The 5,741-nt window shown below is 41.8% G+C and overlaps 1 pseudogene across 1 annotated transcript; it reads left to right on the forward strand.

The window, feature by feature from the left end:
• Positions 1-1,325: 1,325 nt before the first annotated feature.
• On the forward strand, positions 1,326-2,036 carry LOC111538282 (annotated as a pseudogene). Its single transcript, XR_002730290.1, has one exon. The product of XR_002730290.1 is annotated as a proteasome maturation protein pseudogene (transcript).
• Positions 2,037-5,741: the final 3,705 nt, after the last annotated feature.

The raw sequence follows: 5,741 nt of genomic DNA on the forward strand, positions 1-5,741 counted from the left end.
GGCGGGCGACTGTAATCCCAGCTACTCAGGAGGCTGAGGCATGAGAATGGCTTGAACCCGGGAGGCAGAGGTTGCAGTGAGCCAAGATCACGCCATTGCACTCCAGCCTGGGCAACAAGAGTGAAACTCTGTCTCAAAATAAATAAGAAAAGAAAAGAAAAAGAAATATGATCCTAGTGATCAGCATCACACTGGCCATGACTGTGAGCTTTAAGAGGACAAGGTGCACACATTCTTCCAAACCCAGGCATCGGATCCTTTCTTTAGTTGACGTTAGAGAGTTTAAACCAAGGATGTGGTGACACAAATCTGGCCTAGATTACTGAACAGCTGGAGGATCGGAATTAGGGACCTTCAAATACACGAATACTTCCCATTCCCTGTTAATCCTGTGAGGTGGGTGTTGTTTCCATTTTATGGATGAAAATGTCTAGAATTTAGAGTGCTTGACTGACTTGTCCAAAACTTCAGAGCTAATCGGGAGCATGTGGGAGGAGACATTCTTCCACTTGACCATGCCAATGTGACAATGTTAAAGAAAAATCAAAAAAGTAAAACAGAAATACAGCGGAGCTATGTTCACTCACTAATAGCTGAAGGATGAGATATTGAATGTAAGCAAAGGCTTTGGAGAACTTTGACTGTTGGAGTCAATGCCAAAGCTGTTTTCCAGGAGGCCACTATCTATCTCTGTTCTTGAGTCAGGTGGCCTGAGTTGGAGTTCTAGCTCCACGGCCCTGGACAAAGGTACCTAGCCTCTCGAGATGTCAGTGAATTCCTTAGTAACATGGGGATGCTAATAACATTTTTCTCACAGAGTTGGTCTTAGGATCCAGTGAGATAAAGGATTATCTAGAGTACTTTACAAAGGTACCTAACCTCTCTAGATGTCAGTTAATTCCTTAGTAATATGGGGATGCTAATTGCATTTTTCTCACAGAGTTGCTCTTAGGATCCAGTGAGATAAAGGATTATCTAGAGTGCTTTACACAGGTCTGACACTTAGTGAACAGCGTGGACTCTTGAACAGTTGTAGGCCACTGTTTCCTAACCCAACACTAGGACACTCTGGGCTGCATCACTCCTTGCATGGGGCGGGGGTCTTTCCTATGCCTTGTGGGATGTTTAGACACACCCTTGGCCTTCAGCAACTTGTCAGTAGCACCTTCTCCAGTCGTGACAATCAAATGTCTCCAGGCATTCCCAAATATATTCTGAATGACAAAGCATATACCACCAAGATGTCCCCAAGCTGCCCTGTCCAGTTTGGTAGCCAAAAGCTACAAATGGCTATTGAGCACTTGAAATGTGGTAATGCCGGACTGACGGTAACTGGGCAGAGAGGCTGTTCGCAGAGCTGCTGAAGATGAATGCCAGGGGACTTGGATCTGAGCTAAAGGACAGTATTCCAGTTACTGAACTTTCAGCAAGTGGACCTTTTGAAAGTCATGATCTTCTTCGGAAAGGTTTTTCTTGTGTGAAAAATGAACTTTTGCCTAGTCATCCTCTTGAATTATCAGAAAAAAATTTCCAGCTCAACCAAGATAAAATGAATTTTTCCACACTGAGAAACATTCAGGGTCTATTCGCTCCACTAAAATTACAGATGGAATTCAAGGCAGTGCAGCAGGTTCAGCGTCTTCCATTTCTTTCAAGCTCAAATCTTTTGTTGGATATTTTGAGGGGTAATGATGAGACTATTGGATTTGAGGATATTCTTAATGGTCCATCACAAAGTGAAGTCATGGGAGAGCCACACTTGATGGTGGAATATAAACTCGGTTTACTGTAATAGTGTGCTGTTCATGGAAACTGAGGGCTGCATCTTGTTTATAGTCGTCTTTGTACTGTAATTTGATGTACACAACATTAAAAGTACTGACACCTGAGAATTTCTGCTCAAGTAGTATCAGTGATCATTTAAAATTTGGGGGCATCTTTGGTTTACAGCCATGTGACAATTAAAAGCACTAAAGGGGGATCATGTTAAAGCTCTTAAATTATATTAAAACAATAGCCTTTGTCTTTAAAAAAAATGTTGCTCATGAATATTGTAAAATGATCTACAGGTTTCAGTTCAACCTGTTTTCTAAGTTTTCTGTAAACTTAGTTTGAATAAGCATTTGAGTTTGTAAACTTTGTAGTAGCATCTTTCAGAATAAACATTTTTAATTGAAAAAAAAAAAAAAAGAAATGTGGTAATGCCACACATTGAAATAATAGTCTGGATATGTTGGGTTAAGTAAAATATGTCATTAAAATGAATGTACTGTTTCTTTTTTTTTTTTTTTTTTTTTTTAACTTTGGCTACTAGAAATCTAAAGCAACACATGTGGTTTCATTAGACTTCTGTTGGACAGTACTGTGCTACAGACTTCTATCTCATCTCTAGGATGATCACTCCAGATGGCTATCTCAACCCTGGACCATCGTTTCTACTTGGCTCTCAGACATCTGCAGTGATCTGACAGCCGATGGTCAGAACAAGCAGCCCAGCCACAAGCCTCATCATCTCTCTTCCATCCCAACTCAGCAAACACAGCCATCTCCATCCTCCAATGTGACTTAAATAAAAAGAAAAGAAAAGAAAAGAAAAAGAAATATGATCCCGGTGATCAGCATCACACTGGCCATGACTGTGAGCTTTAAGAGGACAAGGTGCACACATTCTTCCAAAACCAGGCATCGGATTGGACATCTGATGTCATCCCCAACTCATCTCTTCTATCCCTTACCCCCAGCCAAAACCCAACATCGTATTTCCCAGTCCATTTCAGTGTTTCTAAATGTGAAACCCACAAAATCAAAGCATTGTTTACAGGAGAGAAACTGGAAACAGCTTAAACGCCAGTAACGGGGGACTGAGGAGTAAGTTATATTCCATCTCCATGATATAACAGCCTGCAGCTATTAGAATCCCAGGTAAGAATATTTAATAGCATAAAAAATGTTTCAGACACATATAGAGAAAGAAATAGATTAGGACACAGCACAAAAAGCATGATTTTACTTTTGTAACAAAAGTATATCTCGTGATACTCACATAGACGTATGCAAGAAAAAGACTAGATATATTAATGGCACTTTGTTGATGGCTGGTGAGAATCCAGGTGAATGTTTGTTTAATTTTATAGTTTTGTTCCCAAGTTTTCTAAAAGGAGCTTATTTTTAAAAAGTGGCATATGTTACTGTCTTCACTGAAGTAAAGCGCGATCCCTGTCCCACTCATGGTATCGTTGTGTCAAAAGCACAATGGTTATGAAACCTGTTTGTAAATGTGGGGGCTGATCATGGATGCCCAGATGTTGGCATCTCATGGTCTACAATGACTTTGTTGCCAAGGGGACATTTGGCAATGTCAGAAAACACTTGGTTGTCACAACTAAAGATGCTACTGGCATCTAGAAGGTAAAAGCCAGGGACATGACTAAACATCCCACAATGCATAGGGAACTCCCCTAAGCAAAAACTGACCCAGCCAGAGTGTCCATAGTGCTAAGGTTGAGAAGCGGTGGTCCAAAGCTAACATCTGTTCAAGGGGCCATGTTGGAGACCTGGGGACATGATTGGAGATGTCTGATGGCCAAGTACAAATGAGGGGCCAGGGTTGAGATAGCCATCTGGAGTGATCTTCTTAGAGGTAAGATCAAAGCCTGTAGCACACACAGGGAATCAAAAAAGACTCTTGAGTGACAGGTCCCAATCAAATTCTCTAAGTGCCCCTGGCTGCATCTACCTGATGCCAACCATCCAAATTAAAATAGAAATCTGATTAGTTATCCGATTATTAACTCACATGAGGTAAGACAATTTGCTGGAAATAACATGGTCACCCAGAGGCAAGATAGTGAGGGGGAACTAAACAAAAATTACCTTCTCACGTCAAGAGGTGATGTCTGGGTTGCCTACGAGGCTGGGAGGGCAGAGCCATCTGCCGAGTGCGGCCTGATGGACCTGTTGTGTTGAGAGTCTACAGTTTTGAGCACGGTTTGTCTGGCGCCCTTCACAAGCACTACATTCACTTGAGTTCATTTGAAATTCATCATTGCCAAAGAGATACAAGACACTGGAGGTTTAGTTTCCAGGATTTTAAATGTCAGGCATCCAAAATGCGCTGTGGAGACACAGCATCTGGAAGGCGATGTTTTTAAAATTTATCTACAAACAGGAACAGCTCCCTGAGCTAGGCTTTTTCAGAGAAAATAAAGCATCCCTCACAACACACACACATCACCAGAAACTTGGTGGGACACCCTGTTTAAAAAATAGAACTGCTCACATTAAAAATGTAGCATTCGATGCTGAACCATGCTATGGTCTGAATGTATGGGTTGCCCCCAAAATTCATATGTTGAAACTTAATCCCCAATGCGATAGTACAGTGTTCCTCAGTATCTGTGGAGGATAAGTTCCAGGAACCCCAGGGATACAAAAATCCACAGATGCTCAAGTTCCTGATATAAAATGGCATGGTATTTGCATATAACACATCCTCCTGTATACTTTAAATCGTCTGTAGGTTTACCTAATATAATGTAAATGCTACATAAATAGTTATATACTGTATTGTTTAGGAAATAATGACAAGAAAATAATCTGTCCATGTTCAGGACAGATGTGATTCTTAAAAAAACTTTCAATCTGAGTTTGGTTGAATCCACCAGTGACACCCCTATGGATACAAAGTGTCCACTGCATTAAGAGGTATGGCCTTCTAGAAGTAATGAGGTCGTGAGGGCCCTGCCCTTGTAAAAGAGTCCTGAGGGAGCGTGTGAGCCCCTTACCCCTCCCACCATGGGAAGACACACGGAGAAGGCACCATTTTTGAAGCAGAGAGTGGGCCCTCACCAGACATGGAATCTACCTGTACCTTGATCTTGGACTTCCCAGCCTCCAGAATTGTGAGCAATAAATATCTGTGGTTTATAAATTACCCAGTCTAAGGTATTTTGTTTCATCAGCCAGAACAGATTAAGACAGGCTAGTCCCGCTAAACTTTGAGACAAGCCAACATGGAACATAAGTGCTCACTGAAAAAGGAATTCTCTTTCCACGCTCAAGGAAAAATTAAGTGTTGGGCTTCAGTCACACTGGCCTCCCTGCTTTTCATCAGACACACCAGACACCCTCCTAACTCGGAGACTTTGTTCTGGCTGTTCCTTCTAGCATGTTCCTCCCCCTAGATATTCACTTGGCTCTTGCTCATAGTGCTTTATGGCTTTGCTCCCTTCTCAATAAACTTTAACCTTACTCTTTTATGCCACAGTCTGTCCCTTCCTCGCACTCCTCCCCATAGCTCAGCATTCTCCACCCCCTTATCTTTCCCTGAAATTCTTTTTTCTAATGCATGACACAATTCTGTTGCTATTATATTTGTTGTTCATTGTCTCTCCCTCCTTGAAAAATGTAAGGTTTATGAAGGCAGGGCTTGTTTTATCCACTGGTGGATTATGAACAGTACCTAGAACAGTGCCAAGAAATTTACTGAACACCTTCTCTGTGTTCAACATGACATTCACAACTGTAAGAAGGAGATGGTGTAAGTGTCTGCCTTTGTGTTTTAGGAAATTAAAACCTGAATGGGTAAGCTGGGTGTGGTGATTCCTGCCTGTAATCCCAGCACTTTGGGAGGCCGAGACAGGCAGATCACTTGAAGTCAGGAGTTCGAGACCAGCCGGCCAACAAGGCAAAACTCCATCTCTAGTAAAAATACAAAAAATTAGCTGGTGGCGTGTGCTGTA

The sequence above is a fragment of the Piliocolobus tephrosceles genome, chromosome 6 (assembly GCF_002776525.5).
Source record: "Piliocolobus tephrosceles isolate RC106 chromosome 6, ASM277652v3, whole genome shotgun sequence".
In the NCBI taxonomy this organism is placed as follows: Eukaryota; Metazoa; Chordata; class Mammalia; order Primates; family Cercopithecidae; genus Piliocolobus; species Piliocolobus tephrosceles.